The 21,355-nt window shown below is 36.9% G+C and overlaps 1 protein-coding gene and 1 pseudogene across 9 annotated transcripts in view; one reads left to right on the top strand and one right to left on the bottom strand.

Moving 5' to 3' along the window:
• The window catches only part of NAALADL2 (N-acetylated alpha-linked acidic dipeptidase like 2), a 1,368,615-nt gene that overhangs the window by 731,883 nt on the left and 615,377 nt on the right, over window positions 1-21,355 (bottom strand). The gene's annotated exons all lie outside the window — the stretch shown is intronic.
• LOC104005872 (elongation factor 1-beta-like) lies at window positions 16,287-16,968 on the top strand (annotated as a pseudogene).

Raw genomic sequence — 21,355 nt, 5'->3', positions numbered from 1 at the left:
ATAAAGTAAAAAAAAAAAAAAAAAAAAAAAGCATGAAATACACGATTTGGCAGAAGCAAGACCCAACATGTCTTTCACATCTCATCTAATCTTTTCTTATGATACTTTTCATTTTCATTGTTTTGAGACAGTCCCTGTCACCTGTCACCCGGGATGGAGTGCAGTGGCGCAATCTCAGCTCATTGCAACTTCCACCTCCAAGGTTCAATCTATTCTTGTGCCTCAGCTTCCCAAGTAGCTGGGATTACAGGCTTGTGGCACCACACCTGGCTAATTTTTGTATCTTTAGTAGAGATGGAATTTTGCCATGTTGCCCAGGCTGGTCTTGAACTCCTGGCCTCAAGTGATCCCCCTACCTCGGCCTCCTAAAGTACTGGGGTTACGTGAACCACTCACTATGCCTGGCCTGTTATGACATATTTTATACACAGTAGTGAGCACCTGTGTACCTACTACCCAGCTAATCAATTTACCTTATTTTATATATTTTTAGACTTTTTTTTCTATTTTAATATCTGTGCATTCGTAGTTAGTTTTTACAGTTATCATAGTTCAGGTGTCAGTTGTGACACAATTTTACTTGTTTGTGCATGCATTAACTTGGTTATTATTCTGGGCCTGACTAGACAACTTTCGTCCGTCAGGTTTCAAGTTATTGAACCATTTAAGGATCATTTTAGGAAGAGTGAGGAATCTTGTTTGTTGTTGAAAACCCTCCATTGATATCTTTTGGTAAGTTCAGGAAATGGTTAGTATCAAAACTTGCAGATTGGCCACCACTGGCTTGGAAGAAAGTCCCAGAGACTAAAATGGAACATTGTTTTAATGAACACTGCATCACTATTTTGTTAATAGCACAGAGGGTGACACTGCATGGAGAAATACAGGCATTAAAAAATTCTGAGTCAAAAAGATTTGAATGAGTCATTCTCTGAATGTAAAATGTTTTAGAAAGAGCTTAATTTACTTTGTATTTTCCTTTTTATATATAAACAAGACTGATATATAACAACATAATAAGCTTTGCATAAAGCAGACTAAAAGAGATCTTACAATAAGTATAAAATAAAAATTCTAAGTTTCTGTTTCTTAGAGATACACAAAATAATAACATACGTTACAATTGTGTCTTAGGTTCAGTGACTGACAGCTTCACCACTTATATTTTGGACAAGTTGCTTAGCCACTCTGAAATTCAATTTTCTCATCTGAAAAATGGTGTTAATAATAAAACCCAGCTCATAGGGTTATTGCTAAGATTATAGGAGGTAGAACAGTGCTTGGCATATATTAGTGTTCAATAATGTTAACTGTCCCTGTCTCGTCCATTGTTTTATATGGAATTGCTTACCTATCTCTCTAACACCTATTTTATTTTTTCATAAATACTTTTGTCTTCTTCCACTTTTCTACTCTCTTCCTCCTCCTCCTTCTCCTTCTCTGCTCTTCGTCTCCTTACTCCTCCTTTTTCTCTTATTACGAAGAATACTTAATTAACATAATAGTAGAAAGAATAATATATCAACCATTCACCCCTGGTACTCATCCCTAGCACCACTGATCATCAGTCTACTCCCATGCACGTTCCTATCCACTCTCCCCTCAGACTGAAAAAAATAACAAAAACCCTCAGCCATATCATTTTATGCATAGTTATTTCAGTATGTAATTTTAAAAGATAAAGACTATTTTTAATATACCTATAGTATCATTATCCACCTAAAATAATTAACAGTAACTCCCTAATATAGTCAAGTAGCTAGGGAATGTTCAAACCACAATTTTTTTTGAATAAATAATACTCGATGTACTCCAGTTGCAAAGACTGGAAAGTTAATGTATTTATTTCAAAAAAAATTCAATAACAACAATTTAAATTATTGAATAAAAGGAGGAAATACAAAACAGTAGTACCCAGGATGCTAGATTTTCTTAACTTTAACGTCTTATATTTACCAGCTATTAAAAATTTGGCTTTGAGAATATTTTTGATAAATAAAGTAAATCTGGCCTAAAATAACTTACATATCACCAAATATATCCTCACTTTAATAGCTTTGATTAGCATTACGTTAGATTGCTATATCTGAGACATGTGACTCAAAAGTTAAACAAAGGTTAGCAATTATTCTAAAAAATCTAATCATACCTGCTTCATCTTGTTCTTTGATGCATTTTCTAGAAACATAATTTTTGGTAAATTCATTCATTAATTTAACAGCTACTGAGAACCTACTATGTGCTGCCAGTCACTTCTAGACATAGGGAGTAGAACAGTAAAAAAAAAGCTAAAATCCCCACCCTTATGGAACTCACTTCTAGTAGAATGAGAGAAACAAAAAACAAACACACAGGAAAGTTTCATGTATACAGTGTGTGAGATGGTGCACGGAAAGAAAAACCCTGAATACATAGGAAATGGGGTGCAAATGGTAGGGGAGGGGGCTTGCAGTTTTCAATAAGTGGTGAAAGAAGTCCTAACTGAGGTTTTCTTTTTATGACGATCATTCCATTCGAATTACTGTCTTTTATAAGGAATACATCAAACTAATAATAAAATAATGAGTATTCAGCACCACAATAACCATTAGTTTCTACTCCATTCTTCTCTTGAGTAACACTGAACATAAACACCAAAATTCAGCTGTAGGTCAAAGGATGTTGCAAAGGATTTAGTTGACATAAAACTGTAGAACAGACTTGAAATACATTCTTCACAATACTTCAGAATAAATGAAAATATAATTCATGCCAGTAACAAGGTTAAAAAAACAACACTCGAACATTTTCACTTCAATTCAGACAAGTAATTGTATTAGTACAATGAGCCTAGGAACAAACCCCCTGTCTGATGTTCCAGGTAACCGTGGTAACCTCTCTTTGGAGCTATTGAATTACACTGTCTACATGACTACTTTCTATATAACTTACGATGATGATTTAGAAGAGAAATATAGAGCTGCTCTGTATTGCCACAACTGATCTCAAAGTTGTAAGATCACCACTTTTGCAATCACTTCTTTGTTAGAGGACCAAATAAAATTTTTTCAAGGCAACTCTAATAGCAAACAATATAAACTTTGATCCTGTTTAACCCTTTCAGATATAAAACAAATCTGATATTAGCATTACAAAAAAATCACTAATCAAACAATGTCTCATTAGTAACTGAGGAGAGAAGGCAATTGTGGTATTCAATTTATACATTTGGCCTAAAAATTATTTAATGATTTTTTAAAACATCACTGAGTGCCAACAAATTTGTGGCAAGGCTGGCACTCTCTAAACAGTATGAATGGGCACAACACTTTAGGAAGACACACCAAAGTTCTTAAAATGTCTATATTTATAGTTCATTTCTAAAATCTAGCCTAAGAAATTAAAAGAAAATAGAACAAAATTGCATGCATACAAATTTTCATTGCAATTATTTATAAAAAAGCAGAGTGACTTTTTGCCTATTTAAATATTTATTAACTTTTCCATTTTTCTTTTTTTTCTTTTATCGCTATACTTTAAGTTTTAGGGTACATGTGCACAATGTGCAGGTTTGTTACATATGTATACATGTGCCATGTTGGTGTGCTGCACCCATTAACTCGTCATTTAGCATTAGGTATATCTCCTAATGCTATCCCTCCCCCCTCCCCCGATCCCGTTTTTCAATAATTAACCTAGGATATAGTTATACTCAGTAGAAAGAAAAGCAATTGGAGCCCTCCTAATGATACATGTAACAATGAGAAGTCTAGTAGCAATATCTGTTCAAGATGGATAAGCCACCCTCCATTTTAAGTTGCAAAGGTAACTCATACAATGATATAGAATCAAGAGAGGGAATAAAATTCTTGCCAAACGTTTTTAAAGTATGACTCTTTTCATTTTAGACATGGCTAGATAATTTTGCATGTCCTCAAATGTTCATATTCAAATATTTGGTGTCTAATTTTAAAAAGATAACTATAAAAATAACAACAACTAGCATTTATTGAGAATTTACATTATGACTTTAAATCTAAATAAAACCTTTTGAAAGTGGTTATTTAATGATCCCCATTTTCAGATAAAGAAACTAAGATTTTGAAAGGTTAGGTCACTTGCCTATGGCAGGATAAACATGTGAATTCAGGATACATGACTCCCCAGTTCCTAATCACAACACTAGCCTGTCCTTTTTTGTGTAAAGCTTGTAGAACTCTTCCAACAGTCCTGAATGGCAACTAACGTAAAGACTCCATGGCAAACTCTAGAGCTTATTTTGATGTTGTGGGTTTTACACTGTGACCATATTTTCTGAACCACAAAATGTACATATATTCCGACAAGTTCAAATATGCTTCTAGGGAAAAAAGAATATGTGAAGTGGAAACAATCCTAGAAAAGACAGAATATATGACTGCCACACCATATAGTTAAAAACAGCAGTTGATATGAAAAAATACCAGAGAGTTAATACTGAAACTCTGGTGAGGACCAGACTTAAGAAGTCACTGGGGAATTAAATAACTAGTTATTTCATCTCTTTTCATGTTTTTCATTGCTCAAATTTGCTACAATTTTTTTTTAATATCCTTTGTTTCTGCTTCTCTCATTTTTCTTCAAATGCTTTGCAATATCATTTCCTTCCAACAAATACCCTAAGCTGTTTTGATACCAGGCATTGGTGGCTGTGTCCATTTGGCTCAATAACATTCCCCAGTCAACTGATACAACCAATTAATTGGGGACGGTACACAATCTCACACACTAAACTTATCAAGCATGTCCAGCATGAGATAACATGTTTAAATATAATATTTTATACAGGAGTGTTACAAATGTGTTATTCTCTCCCAGAGGTATGTAAGGGTAATATGTGTGAATATATAAATAGATGAAAAACTGTATGCACACAACTGACATAACAAAAAGAGAAAAGAATGACTTCCATATTAACTTATAATTTAATAGAAGCAAATGGAGACAACTTTGTAAAGTAGCCTTTGAAAATCCAATGATAAGGTTATGTTTCCAAAAATTCGTGTAAAGGAATACATGACCTATAATAGCACATATTTAAAATACCTTAGCATAGTCAGAAATAAAAACAGAGCTGAAAAACATTCTTTATATTAAAACAAGTCAGACACGCTTTGTGGCATTAATTGGCATGTGTTATTTATTGACTGAGAACTTTAGGAGACACTTGCACTTACCTAGAAAGTGAGTCAGTGTTTGTGCTTGCCCCTGCAGTGCACTAACTGGCACTCAAGTGACCTAATTGGCTTCCTCCTAGCACTGTTGTAACATCAAGAGAAGCCAGCTAAGTCCTCAGTACAGGAAGGTCACCGTTCTTAGACACATTTTCAACCTACCAATAGAACATCTTGAATGACATCTATTTTATAACACTGAGATCGTATGTCTTAAAAAGGGTCTAGAGCAATAGGTCAACAAATTCACAAACACAGGAAAGCACAGTTACTGCAAAAATTATTCACTCACATACAAAATATATGTTATACTATTAATATATTTACTATGTACTTTTATTTTTCAAATAAATATTAGTGATGGATTAATAAATATGTATTTACTTTAATATGGTACTGAATTCATCCAAAGCAATTCATTCAAAGTAATTCACCATGCTTTCTCAATCAACAAACATTAAAAAGTCAACTAAAATAATATGTCTATTAAAAAGTATCTGCATACTTGACATGTTGGGATTCACTGTACCATAGCATAATTTTCCTTTGATAGGTAGTGACTCATTCAAACACCTTAGGCAAACAGAATGTGCAACACTTTAGTAATTATAATAAGGTTATCAATTTTTAAAAGCCAGCCACTTTACTTCATCAATGAGCTGAAGCAACACTAGAAGATTAGGAAGGCTTATCAGTTCAAGACACTTTGAGACAAGTCCAGCAGTTATACAATTAAGTTTTAATGGTGTCTACATCATCTAGGAGATTCTCATTATATGCAATAAAAGCTAACCTAATAGTGTCTTAAAATTCCTTATTTCACCGACTCACCACAAGGTCTAATAATTCTATGTTCGAATCCTAAAAATAAATATTTATACTTTTGCAGAGAATTACATAAAATGTCTAAGACAATATATTGAAAACTGATAGATTTAAGATTTTTTATTGTAATTTTTATTTTTATTTATTTATTTTTATTTTATTGTATTATTATTAAACTTTAAGTTTTAGGGTACATGTGCACAATGTGCAGGTTTGTTACATATGTATACATGTGCCATGTTGGTGTGCTGCACCCATTAACTCGTCATTTAGCATTAGGTATATCTCCTAAAGCTATCCCTCCCCCCTCCCCCTACCCCACAACAGTCCCCAGAGTGTGATGTTCCCCTTCCTGTGTCCATGTGTTCTCATTGTTCAGTTCCCACCTATGAGTGAGAATATGCGGTGTTTGGATTTTTGTTCTTGTGATAGTTTACTGAGAATGATGATTTCCAATTTCATCCATGTCCCTACAAAGGACATGAACTCATCATTTTTTATGGCTGCATAGTATTCCATGGTGTATATGTGCCACATTTTCTTAATCCAGTCTATCATTGTTGGACATTTGGGTTGGTTCCAAGTCTTTGCTATTGTGAATAGTGCCACAATAAACATACATGTGCATGTGTCTTTATAGCAGCATGATTTATAGTCCTTTGGGTATATACCCAGTAATGGGATGGCTGGGTCAAATGGTATTTCTAGTTCTAGATCCCTGAGGAATCACCATACTGACTTCCACAGTGGTTGAACTAGTTTACAGTCCCACCAACAGTGTAAAAGTGTTCCTATCTCTCCACACCCTCTCCAGCACCTGTTGTTTCCTGACTTTTTAATGATCGCCATTCTAACTGGTGTGACATGCTATCTCATTGTGGTTTTGATTTGCATTTCTCTGATGGCCAGTGATGGTGAGCATTTTTTCAGTGTATTTTGGCTGCATAAATGTCTTCTTTTGAGAAGTGTCTGTTCATGTCCTTCGCCCACTTTTTGATGGGGTTGTTTGTTTTTTTCTTATAAATTTGTTTGAGTTCATTGTAGATTCTGGATATTAGCCCTTTGTCAGATGAGTAGGTTGCAAAAATTTTCTCCCATTTTGTAGGTTGCCTGTTCACTCTGATGGTGGTTTATTTTGCTGTGCAGAAGCTCTTTAGTTGAATTAGATCCCATTTGTCAATATTGGCTTTTGTTGCCATTGCTTTTGGTGTTTTAGACATGAAGTCCTTGCCCATGCCTATGTCCTGAATGGTAATGCCTAGGTTTTCTTCTAGGGTTTTTATGGTTTTAGGTCTAACGTTTAAGTCTTTAATCCATCTTGAATTAATTTTTGTTAAAATACAGTTTTTGGAAGTCTCTCCTCCCCCAAACAATTAAAACATAAGTGGCATATGGGGAATTTAACCAACATATAATTGCTGGCAATTTTCTTAATGGTTGATCTATTTTAGAGGAACCCATGCTCCCAATTGAGTTTTCCATGGAAGATACCAAGTGCATACTTTTTCAAAGGTATTCTGATTGCAAATGTTGCATCCCAGATGGTTATTTATTGAGTTAAAATATAATTCGACCAATGTTTACAAACCAATAAATTATAAATCTTATCTGCAGGACTATTTTCTTCAAAAGCTTTCATTTTCATTTTCACTACCAGAGTTTGCTGTCTTTGATGCTAAATTTTTCACTTTATTCCCAAGTGAACTTGATAGCAAGAACTAAGTTAAACTTTGCACTCATCCTCAGTCACAGAGAACCCCAAGAGACGTCCTCCCAAGTTTGCGAGAGACAACACTGAATGGAAGAATCTCCTTATCTCTCCAAATCTTCACAAATGCCTTTCTTTTGAGGTGGTCTATCACAACATTCAATGTTTTGTTTTGTTTTCAATTCTCTTGAGTCTTTGAATATTATTCATATACTTTAGAAAGTTCTGAAATTTCTTCTCTCATATTACCCTTTATTTCTATAACTTTTAAATTATTTCAAATGATGTCCATCTATAACTTTTAAAAATCATCCATTGCTGTGAGGAGTAAGAAGTGTAAAAACTCATTTTTTATTCTATTGTTTTACAGGCTCAACTTTTCTTTTAGATTCAGGGGTACATGTGCAGGTTTGTTACATAGGTATATTGCATGAAGCTAAGGATTTCAGGTTCAAAAGATCCCAACATCCAGGTAGTGAACACAGTACCCAAAAGGTAGTTTTTCAGCCTTTGTCCCACCTCCCTTTCCCCCGACTGTAATAGTTCCTAGTGTCTCTCATTCCCATCTTTATTTCCAGGAGTACCTAATGTTTAGCTCCCACCTACAAATGAGAACATGTGGTATATGGTTTTCTATTCCTACGTTAATTCACTTAGGATTATGACCTCCAGCTCCATTCATGTTGTTTCAAAGACTTCATTTCATTCTTTTTTTAGCTGCATTGTATTTCATGGTGTATATGTACCACATTTTCTTTATCCTATCTACCATTGATAGGCACATGGGTGGATTCCATGTCTTTGCTATTTTGAATGGTGCTGTGATGAACATACAAGTGGCTGCGTCTTTTTGGTATAATAAATTACTTTCTTTTGGATATATACCTAGTAGGGATTGCTGGGTCAAACGGTAGTTCTGCTTTTAGTTCTTTGAGGCATCTCCAGACTGCTTTCCACAGTAACTAAGCTAATTTACATTCCCACCAACAGTGTATAAGCATTCCTTTTTCTCTGCAGCCCTACAGCATCTGTTATTTTTTGTCTTTTTAATAAAAACCATTCTGACTAGTGTGAGATGGTATCTTATTGTGGTTTTATTTTACATTTCTCTGATAATCAGTGATGTTGAGCATTGTTTTCATACGTTTGTTGGCCACTGATATGTCTTGTTTTGAGAAGTGTCTGTGTCCTTTGCCCACCTTTTAATGTCTGTTGTTGTTGTTTGCTTGTTGAGTTGTTTAAGTTTCTTATGAAATCTAGATATTAGTCCTGGGTTGGATGCATAGTTTGCAAATACATTCTCCCATTCTGTAGGCTGCGGGATTACTCTGTTGATAGCTTCTTTTGCGGTGCCAAAGCTCTTCAGTTTAATTAGGTCCCACTAGTCAATTTTTGTTTTTGTTGTAATCGCTTTTGAGAACTTAGTCATAAATTCTTTCCCAAGGCCCACGTCCAGAATGGTGTCTCCTATGTTTTCTTCTAGGATTTTTACAGTTTGAGGTCTTACATTTAAATCTTTAAGAGAGCATTTTACAAGGTAAGAAAACTCAGCATATTTCTATCTTGATCAAAAATAGGAATCCACAACCTTCTTTTAGCAAACTGAGGATTCAGTATTGAGTTCTTAGGCAATTAACTTTAAAAATCAAAGGGAAATAATTAGATAGGCCTTGACATTTACAAAGATTTACAGGATGCCTCCAAATTTCCTTTTAATTTATGGATTCTTGGTTAAATGACAACATGGGTATCAGGAAAGCTGTTGTCTCTGTTGTGGGCAAACACTAGATTGCCTACATGTGTGTTCACAAGCGACATCTCACCTGTTTTTGGATTATTGTAGCCAGACACTGAAAAGCCTGACAAGGTCTTTGATAGGGGCAAGGATAAAGGATAATCTAGAGTGGATACACTTCCTTCCTGTCAGATTAAACTCTAAATGCAAGAATTATTTTTAAACAAGAATTTATTAACAATATCTTCCAGGAAAAGCATCCAAACTAACCAAGAAACAATCCCACCTCACCATAAGCCATTCAGGGTAAAAGAGCAGTTGTACAACAGCCACAAGGGTTTTCCCTCTTTTCCAGTTACAAGCACTTTTGGTTGTTTCTGCTGCTGAAAAAGCAGGTACTGAGCATCTACTTTGTGGCAGTCTCAGTGCAAGGTGCTGGATAGAGCACTGAAGAGACAGTCCCTGCCCTCATGGAACTTCTGGTTTGGTGTACAATTTAGATAAGCAACTACAAATAGCACTACATGATCGTGATATGGAGGCCCAGGAGCACTCAAGAAAGCTGCCTAACCCAGGCTTGGAGGGTTAGGAAAGTCTCCTCAGAGAAGGTGACAGGTAATCTAACTACTTCTGTCCTCATAGTGCATGCAATGTCATTTTCTGTTTGTGGTTACTATAACTCGTGTCTTTCCCTGAAATGTGGATCTGTCTCATCAACCTCTCCTTTCACACACCTAGTTCTGGAGAGTGGTGGAATGGTCACCCTGTTTCAGTGATTGCAGAGTGGCTACATTTCAGGATTTCCACTTGTTCTCTGCAGTGCAGTGAATACAGACACTGAAGGGGCTAACTGGTTGAATCTCAAAGTGCATTCGGTTACACTGTTCCCGTTATACATCCTTTCACTCGTATCTGGAGCTTGATGGCAACATTAAGACCAAATACCGTTATGTGAGAGGGTCTCTGACCTTCTTGATTCAATTCTCTATATCTCTGTTGCTCACAGCTATATGGAAACTTACATAACTAAATTCAGAATCAGCTTTCAATTCACTCTACATTATTGATAAAAGGGCTAGGTTTTTCTCTGGTTCAGTGAACACGGTTTATAACAGTGCAGTTTCCTGAATGTGCTTTTAAAGCTCATAGTGACTTCTGACGCTCTTTTTTTTCTCCATGACCTTTGACAAGGATTGCAGCCAGCTGCAGTGGAAGAGCTTACCATATGTTGAAAACTGTATTGTGACACCTGCTCTTACATTCCTTGTTTCAAACATAAATGTGTCTAAAATGACTTGAATTACACAGGCTTGCTTCTCTTCACTGGTGACAGAGATGGGACTGGTAGGACATCCTCCATTTAAACTGGGATTACTATACCTTGTATGTCTTTTGACATGGTTTAACAAGATCATTAAATCTGGTCATAGCTATCTAATAATTTAAACACTATCCCCTTGCAAATTCTATGTAGAATCAGCTCACTTTGTTTTTTGACTCCGAAAGAATCTAATAATAGGCATTAACAGTTTTAGAGCAAGATTACAAAGCTCTGCAGCATACTAAAATGAATATTATTTGTTTTCCCAGTGATTTATAGTAAGACTTCAGCAAGGGAGTCCCGATGACAATAGAAGCACTAGGTTGTTAAGCGTCTCCTAAATGTGGGTCCATCAAGCAGCACAGTGCCCAGGTAAGTAAATTACATAAGGTCTCAATAGTAATGTCTCGCCCAGGATTCAAATTCAGCTCTGACATCAAAGTCACTTGAATTTCCAGGTCTCCTAGCTGCCTTCATAGTGACTATTCCTTCTTTTTAAATGTTGGTTAGAAGATTTGTAATTTTTTTCTCACTTTTTACTCGATATATTATTAATATATTTAATTGTCAAAAATGAATTTTTAAATCAATAAGTGATTAGATGAAGTACCTTTCAAACTATGCATTATTTAATCATATCTTAAGGTAACTTAAAGCCAAGCCAGTTTAGTTGGAGTTTTGATGAAAACCAAGCCAATTTTGTTGGAGTTTTACAAACAGCTCCACCGGGAAGGATTTCTATGCAGAGAGTTTTCATTGGCGCCTCCAGATCAGCTCCACCCTTCTTCAGGCTGCTTTGTTCCCAGAGAAGCTAACAAGTATGAGCTACATGAGTAAGATCACTTCCACTCTGGCTGCTAGTTGGATTTGGCCAATGAGGGGCAAGAGTTGGAGATCACTGGTCAGGAGGAGAGTGAGGTCAGAGTGTTTGTTTCCCAAGCTTCCTCCCTGATAAGTCACAGAAAGTTGACCCTGTCCCTGACTCGAGGCCACGGCTACTCCAGTGATGTCTTCTACCTAACTCTCTCCTTTCAGACTGTTTCATCCGCCCCTTGCCCTTTAGGGAGAGGGCAGTTAAGGCACCCTGGATGCCAGCCCTGAGGCACTTTGCCTAAAATTGCCTACATCTTTACTCAACTTGAGTATATGATCTGTTTCCTCACTGATACAATCCCAAATAAGTAACATATCCTGGACTTGGAACTTAGAGAAATGAGCATCATCACTTGATTTCTTAAGAAACTACATTGTTTGAACCTGTTGTCTTGGTGGTTTTGTTGTCGTTTTTTTTTTTTTTTTTTTTTTCTTCTTTTCCCCAAGAGTAAACTATTTTCTTCATGGCAAATCTCTATCCTAACCCCAACAATACCACCATCTTCACAACCCAACTCCATAAACTGATTTGCTTTTGATTGCTGCCTCCAAAGAGAGTCTATGTAAGATCTAGACAACGACAGGTTGAAGAGAACTGGAATAAATTCCTGGGATGAACCTGGTTCCTGCGTATACAGGATTTCTGAACTTCACATTGTTTTACCCATCACGGAATTTTGACTATTAAGTGACAGCTGAATTATTGCAATGTCACAGAGTAACTCAGCAGGATTTAGGATTATGAAAACATTTGTATCACTTATTAGTTAAATAGTATTTAAAAATTAAACAACTGATTTGACAAATACGAATGTAGTTGCCTAATATAGATAATTTTTAAGCGTTATTTTAAACTGCTAAAAAGCTTGAGGAACAAATCCTTCCAAAAACAGACTGGGCCGGGTGCAATGGTTCATGCCTGTAATCTCAGCACTTTAGGAGGCAGAGGCAGGAGCATTGGTTTAGCCCAAGAGTTTGAGACTAGCCTGGGCAATGTAGGGAGATCCATCTCTATAAAAAATAAAAGTAAAAAAAATAGTGGGGACATAGTGGCACATTCCTGTGGCCTCAACTACTGGGGAGGCTAAGGCAAGAGGACTGCTTGGGCTCAGAAGGTGGAGGCTGCAGTGAGCTGTGATGACAACACTGCATTCCAGCCTGGGTGACAGAACAAGACCCTGTCTCAAAAGCAGTAAAATAAATATAAACAGGCTGTTTATATTTATTTTACTCTGCCTCCTAAAGTGCTGAGATTACAGGCATGAACCATTGCACCTGGACCAGTCTATGTTTCGAAGGATTTGTTCCTCAAGCTTTTTAGCAGTTTAAAATAATGCTTAAAAATTACCTATATTAAGCAACTACATACATATTTATCAAATCAAGTGTTTAATTTTTAAATACTATTTAACTAACAAGTGATAAAAATGTTTTCATAATCCTAAATCCTGCCGAGTTACTCTGTGACATTGCAATAATTCAGCTGTCACTTAAAGGTAAACAGACTGTTTACCTTTGCATTATAATTATTTTGTCTCCTTTTCCTGAACTTTTACCTACTAGTTGACTTTCTCAAAACCGTATACTTACATTGTTTTCACAAACAAAAAACATAGCCAGCTCCATTTTATAAAAATATGTGTAGAAAAAATATGTTAAGTATGAAATACATTATTATCACAGTGTTTAAAAGTAAAAAGTTTATTTAGTAAATAAACCAAAGTTTCTTTGGTTCTTTCTCCAGAGATATATTTATAAGTGAAATAGGAAGGGGAGTTTAATATATTGAAATCCAAGTATGATTTCCCTTGCAGCCTATGAGCACTTTCATCTTTCTCTTGAAAAGAGAGTCTGTGAGTGCTTGCTAAATACAATTAGGGTTTGTTTTCTTTCTGCATGTCTTTGGGTTTTCACAAACTGAAACAGATTAAAACATATATATGATAGTTAAATAGTTCTTGCTAAATGATTGGTTAAGATTAAGTTTATAAAATCAAATGAAAAAATTAGCCCCGTTATAGAGACAAATGGATCAATAGCATTTCCTTGCCCTAAGTAATGTAAGTGCATTTATAGTTCTATGATAGTAGTAATTCCCAACCACCACTTTGGAAGAAATAGCTGGGCATTTCAAATGTCATTCACAGTTGGAAACACACACACACACACACACACACACACACAGCCAAACTTCCAGCCCTACAAACAGGATGGAGAGGCACTGATAACAATCATTATTACAAGTTAAGTGGTGTCACAAGCCCAAGTTCAAATTTATCTTCCCAGCATCTAGCAAAGAACTAGCTGAGCCAACAATCTCCAAAAATAAGATTGCCATACAATGAGCAAAATATCAAGGCCTGTGACCTTGAGTTTCTTTCTCTATCAATAATCCTGTCAGGATGGCAAAAGTACATTGTTTAACTAAAACAAGCCCCTGCAGTTTTCCTTCAAGATTAAGTTGCTGTCTCTATTACCTCACCCAAATAGTAATGCTAAATTAGAAAAGATTCAAAGCAGTAGACATTTATCCTCTCTTCATTCAAAGTTAACACAACACCATCTCTTTCCACTGTTCTGACAGTAATTAAATGGGTTTTGTTCATGTTAAATAGAAGAAAATAAAGACTCCTTTCCCCCTTTTCTTTCTTAAACTTACCAAGAAACTTCTGGGCTTCCCTCGCACCTGTGATCCAGCTTTTCTGCTACCATAATGTATGAGTTCCAGTTGTGGTTAAGTCCCATCCGTTTGAATCCAGTTGAAGACTTCTATATTTACCCAAGTGCATCTATGTATCTCCTTTAATGCAAGACTTTCCTTAGTACAACTTAGAATGGCTAATACAGGCAAAATTACATAGGCACAAGCTCATGGATTTACTACAACATATAATTTTGTGGTGTATAAAACTATATATATATATATATATATATATATATTTGTGCAAGTGAGCAGGTGAAACTAAATAACTGATTTTATTCCTTATATTTGGAAAATGAATGGAAGAGAAATAATCTATGTTTCCTAAGACTGAGCAAATTTAGATATTTTTGATTCAAATTTGGACACTGCTATATCCTTCTTTCCACTTACTTTCTCCCTCCCCATCCATGGAACGATCTAGAGTACTTGGTTTCTTTTGCCATCACTTTAGCCAGCCCTAGCAGAAGACTATGAAGTTGTGCAATTGAAATGTCTATGAATGAAGACTTTAAACAGGAAAACATCCAGCACATGTAACAGCAACAGATGTAATAGAATATTTTCATATAAAATTCCAGTGTAGATTTATTTTCTCATACTTTAATTTCACTGAATAATAAAACCAGCTGATCACAATTCTGCTTATAAAATGCTTTCCTTGCTGCTTAAAATCATTATTGACTTATGAAAGACCATTAGCTTTTTCATCTGCACATGAACTAATTCCAATTTATTTAGGCTTTTCTCATTGGTAATATTTTCTGGCATTTTAATGAGGTTGTTGCCCTCTTCTACTCTTTTCTTAAATATCTCATATTCCAATTTTTTTAAGAAAAGGAAAATGGATGACTGCATGACTATGTATTTATAAAATTACAAATACATTATGCCTCTCTGAAGAATTTTTTTTTGTTTTTTTGAGACGGAGTTTCACTCTTGTTGCCCAGGCTGGAGTGCAATGGCACGATCTCAGCTCACTGCAACCTCCACCTCCCGGGTTCAAGCCATTCTCCTGCCTCAGCCTCCCAAATAGCTGGGATTACAGGCATGTGCCACCACGCCTGGCTAATTTTGTATTTTTAGTAGAGATGGGATTTCTCCATGTTGGTCAGGCTGGTCTCAAACTCCCAACCTCAGGTGATCCACTCACCTCGGCCTCCCAAAGTGCTGGGATTACAGGCATGAGCCACAGCACTCAGAATGAAGAATTTCTTTATAAACTCACAGTCAGCTTGTGGTCCACACTGAGTCCCAGATATTGTCCTACTATGTATACCCTGTAGCTAACACAGTGAAATAGCTAATATAGTACGGCTATTAGCTTTAATGCCCAGATAGTAAAGATCATTTTGAGTTATATTTGTAAGTTACTTGCATAAATATTAACAATGTTCAATGTTAATAATTAAACACAACATACTATTCATACAATTGAGATTAATTTTAAAGAACTATCCAGACCAAAAGCATTAATTGAAAATATTTAAAACAATGCCTATCCGTCAAATGTAGCACTTGCCATTTGTGGGATATTTGACAGATTGCTCACACTCTGTAACCTTTCTTATAAGTGAAGTCTATAAAACAGAAATCATATCACAGCAATTTTGGAACATGTGGATGAAATTCTATTTGTATTTATGAACTTTTCTTCCTTTCTTTCTCCACAGATATGTTTATAAGTGAAATAGGAAGGGGACTTTAACATATTGAAATCCAAGTATGATTTCCCTGGCAGCCTATGAGCACTTTCATCTTTCTCTTAAAAAGACAGGCTGTGACAGCTTGCTAAATACAGTTGGGGTTTGTTTTCTTTCTGTGTGTCTTTGGGTTTTAACAAACCAAAACTAGCTTTTTTTCCCTCTCTTAGCAGGGGTGCCCACAATTTACACTCTTTCATTTTGCTGCTACCCAGCTCTCAGATATAGCTGACACCATGGGTTTCAGAGACCTGAAAAGCCCTGTTGGCCTCCATGTGCTCAATGATTACCTGGCAGACAAGAGCTACATCGAGGGTTATGTGCCACCACAAGCAGATGTGGCAGTATTTGAAGCAGTCTCTGGCCCATTGCCTGTGAACTCGTGTCTTGCCCTATGTTGGTAAAGTCACATCAATTCTCATGAAAAGAAAAGGCCAGCCTTCCAGGAGTGAAGAAACCTTTGGGCAAATACGGTCCTGCTAATGTAGAAGACACTACAGGAAGCAGAGCTGCAAATAGTAAAGATGATGATGACATTGATCTCCTTGGATCTGATAAGGAGGAGGAAAGTGAAGCAGCAAAGAGGTTAATGGAAGAATGGCTTGCCCAGAATGAATCAAAGAAAGCCAAAAAACATGCACTTGTTGCCGTTTTCCATCATACTGATGTGAAACCGTGGGATGATGTGGCAGATATGGCAAAACTAGAGGAATGTGTTAGAAGCATTCAAGCAGACGGCTTAGTCTAGGGCTCCTCTAAACTAGTTCTGATGGAATATGGAATTTAAAAACTTCAAATCCAGTGTGTAACTGAAGATGATAAAGTTGGAGCAGATACGCTGGCGGAGCAGGTCACTGCTTTTGAGGATTCTGTGTAGTCTATGGATATGGCTGCTTTCCATAAGACCTAAAATTCACCCCAGATCATTGCACTTAAAATTAAAACTTGAAAAAAAATAAATAAACACAGCTCAAAGTCTCCTATTGACATCTGTAAGCAGCAAGAAAACAATAATTATTTAGAGATAACAGAATATTTCACTTCCTTTGAAAAACTTGTGGGAAAAAAGAGATGAATAAAAGATGTTTAAAGAAAAAATAAAGAAATATGTACATACAGAAACAGGTAAAATAGCTTTAAAAAGCATTGACTTCACACGAAGTGTCATTATTTTACTTAAAAAGGTTAATAACAATATTTCTTGGGCCAAGCATTTTCAATACACCACCAGAAGAAACCCATTATAAAGCAATGTCCCTGACAACTCCTTCTAAATTCACTATGAGGATTATACAAAGATTCATCATATTCTTTTTCAGTCAAGACTAGTAGGTAGGAGAAAAAAGCAAAACTGAGCCATCTAATCTATTCACTACTTTTTCTTTTCACCAATGGCAGGATTAGGTTTAGACAGCCCGAAGAAAACAGCACAGGTCTTAATGTTAAGGATACTGCTGAAAGGTGACACTCTAGCTGCCGTAGAGAAAATAGTTTAACAATCTGGGTAGACTCAGAAAGCCTTTCCTTAGACCTCACTTTTTGTAATTCCACCTCTTTTCTAAAAATGAGCTTACCAGCTTTCATACAGATGTCTTGCTCCCACAGACACAGAGTGTCTGCATGTGCTTTTTCTCTTTTCAGAATGTTCTCTCTGCCTGCCTCCACCAAGTGTTGATTAGGCATCCCCCGACTTATCATTCCTCCATTTTCAGCAGATTTGGCCCCTCAATTATGACACCTCATGGATGTAGGTATGTTTACTTATTGTTTGATTATATTTTGTTTTCATGATTCTTAGATGAATAACTGCCTCCCTCAGTAAAATGGAGACTTGTTCAGTGCCTATACTGAGTTACTAATATATTAATAGCACCGAGCCCAGGGCCTAGCTATGTGTGAATAACCAATAAATATTTGACAAATTAATAAATTAAATGACTTAATCAGTAGATAGACGAATACTTAATCAACCAAAAGTTACTAGAATTTATTGACAGCTATGGGTGATGGTTCTCTCTCTGGATTTAGAAAACTCCAGGCTTCCACATTGTGCCTAAAGAAGTTTTTCCTTTTCCTTCAAACTAACAATGGTTAGAAAATTGTTTACACAACAGTAACCAAACCATTCAGCTGAGAAGCATTTTTCTCATAATAGAAGTTTACCAAATTGTCATTGAAAAAAAATCACTGTTCTATTTAAATCAAATGTGTCTAGAGTGCTAACACTATTAGTAATCTGTTCTCAGAGAACTTAATTAATTGGATGCATTTAATTATGGTACATAGAGTAATTTCAGTATGGGTTTGGAATGTACTCTACAAACTCTATTGACTAGCTCTGACAAGAAAGTTAGCCCGAATGCCAGACATGATGGCCTAGGGGTTAGAGGATTCTCAAACAATGTAGTAGTGACAGCTGTGAATTAAGGGGGATAACTTAGTGTCTCAATTAACTATGGAAAGTCCCGTTTACATTGAAGTCATTGATAACTTGGATTTTAACAGCCAACGATCTGGATTCCTTTTCTCATATGAGTATAAGCAGGAATCTTAGTGACCTTGACATCTGAATGCATGGAGTCATGGATTTGTTACACAGCCACCTAAGGCTCTCACTGCCTGAATCCAGCTGACAGCCTAATTAAACAGCAAGAGTTCCTGGAGGGGAATGTTAATGAGTCTACTTGGCAGCCAAGAGTCTGTTCCCCAGATGGTGCAGGGCTTATAAACTGTCAACAGGGTAAGAGTAGTGAAGGAAGTTGAGGAAAATACAAAAAGTCTCCTACATCACTGTAACTTCCTAAGATGCTAGGTCCATGATGAAGATATTTGGAGATATGGCAACCGGGGTGAGGGTAGAAAAGTAGTAGCACATCTATTTATCTTGAGCTCTAAGAATACATCAAGAATTGCTTTGGCTTTTCAAATGGACACCACTCTGTTGTGTCTGGGTAAACTGAATGGTTATTTCAGGCACGTTTGTCAGGTTGATCGTGACTGAAAAAAATGGTAACGTGATTAAAGCCCTACCATGTTCGTAGTTGGTATTTATTATTTTTCTGTCTATTTTTTCCCTTATAGATAGAATCTAGACTATGAGAGCTCCCTCTTAATTCAGTTATTATTGAATAAGTAACATCTTGCCAAGAAACAGTCTCCTGTGACCTTCAAGTCGTGTCCTCCCTATTTCAAAGTAGTCAATGTGAAAGCAACTTACATTATCTACAATTAGAAATGAAAATGCTGTTGGGAACAGGCCTCCCAAATCTGGCCATAAACTGGCCCCAAAACTGGCCATAAACAAAATCTCTGAAGCACTGTGACATGTACATGATGGCCATGATGCCCACATTGGAAGGTTGTGGGTTTACCGGAATGAGGGCAAGGAACACCTGGCCCACCCAGGGTGGAAAACTGCTTAAGGGTTTTCTTAAACCACAAACAATACCATGAGTGATCTGTGCCTTAAGGATATGCTCCTGCTGCAGATAACTAGCCAGACCCATCCCTTTATTTCGGCCCATCTCTTTATTTCGCATAAGGAATACTTTTAGTTAATCTATAATCTATAGAAACAATGCTTATCACTGGCTTGCTGTTCATAAATACATAGGTAAATCTCTGTTGGAAGCTCTAAGCTCTGAAGGCTATAAGACCCCTGATTTCCCACTCCACACCTCTATATTTCTGTGTGTACATCTTTAATTCCTCTAGCACTGCTGGGTGAGGATCTCCCCGACCCACCTTGTCTCGGCAAGTGGCACCCATACGTGGGGGCTCGAATCCAGGTTGAAGGGTCACCGGAGAGATGGTTGGAGAATGTGGAAAACTAAGCTGTAGGACACCTGAGTACTCTTAAAGCAATTCCCATGGTGAGTAAGAAGGGGAGCTCAGAAGCATCAGGGTAACAATGGGACAAGTGTGGGCTCTGGTTCATTCCACTTTGGAAACTTTTCACACTAATGATAAGAAGGAAGGAGAGTATAACCAAGTAACAGAAGAGGTTACAGAGCAGGTTTGTTTGCCAGCTAAAGCTAAAGTGGCAAAGGAGGGAGAGGTTCATCCCTACCCTTCTGTACCCCCTCATTATTATTTTGAAGAAAAAGAGTGGCCTGACCCTCCAGATCTTTCTTTTCCGGAGGACACTGGGCAAAAAGTAGTTGCCCCAGTGACTATTCGAGCAGCACCTTGGGCGACCACTCTCAGTTCTATTCAGGCAGGAATTCAGCAAGCTAGACAAGAGGGTGATATAGAGGCTTGGCAGTCCCCTGTTAGAATACACCCCCCAGATCAACAGGGAAATATTATAGCTACATTTGGTCCTTTTTCTTTTAAATTCGGGAAAGCACATTTAGTTGATTATATCAAGGCCTGTGATGGTACTGGAGGTAATCTGCATAAAGCTACTTTGTTGGCACAGGCAATGGCAGGACTGAGAGTGGATAAAGGAAATACTTTGTTTCCTGGAGCTTGTTTTAACTGTGGGAAGCATAGTCGTACTAAAAAGGAATGTAGAAAAACTCAGCGAGTCAGGCCACCAGATAGGGGAAAATAGAAAACTGCTGAGCCTGAAATATATCCAAAATGTAAAAAAGGAAAACATTGGGCTAATCAGTGTCACTCTAAGTTTGATAAAGATGGGAACCCGATTTCGGGAAACGCCATCAAGAGCCTGTCCCAGGCCCCATTCCAAACTGGGGCATTTCCGGCTCAGGCCATTCCCTCACCCCTGTACAATGTCTGTCCCCTGCCACAGCCAGTAGTGCTGCAGTAGATTTATGCTGTACAAAAGCTGTGAGCCTTCTGCCTGGGGAACCCCTGCAAAAGGTCCCAACAGGAGTCTGTGGACCCTTGCCAGAGGGAACGATATGATTACTTCTAGGAAGGTCTAGTTTAAATTTGAAAGGGGTACAAATACATACAGGAGTCATTGATTCAGATTACAATGGGGAAATTCAAATTGTTATATCTACTTCTGTTCCCTGGAAAGCAGGGCCAGGAGAGCGCATAGCACAGCTCCTGATTGTGCCGTATGTGAGAATGGGAAAAAGTGAAATTAAACGAACAGGAGGATTTGGAAGCACAAATAAACAAGGCAAAGCAGCTTATTGGGTGAACCAAATTACTGATAAATGTCCTACCTGTGAAATAACTATTCAGGGAAAGAAATTTAAGGGTTTGGTAGATACAGGAGGACATTTCAATCATTTCTCTACAGCACTGGCTATCTGTGTGGCCAATTCAACCTGCTCAATTTAACATAGTTGGAGTTGGTAAAGCCCCCGAAGTATATCAAA

This window comes from Pan troglodytes, chromosome 2, assembly GCF_028858775.2.
Source record: "Pan troglodytes isolate AG18354 chromosome 2, NHGRI_mPanTro3-v2.0_pri, whole genome shotgun sequence".
In the NCBI taxonomy this organism is placed as follows: Eukaryota; Metazoa; Chordata; class Mammalia; order Primates; family Hominidae; genus Pan; species Pan troglodytes.
The sequence above is the reverse complement of the archived record's forward strand: the minus strand, read 5'-3'. Positions and strand labels throughout refer to the sequence as shown.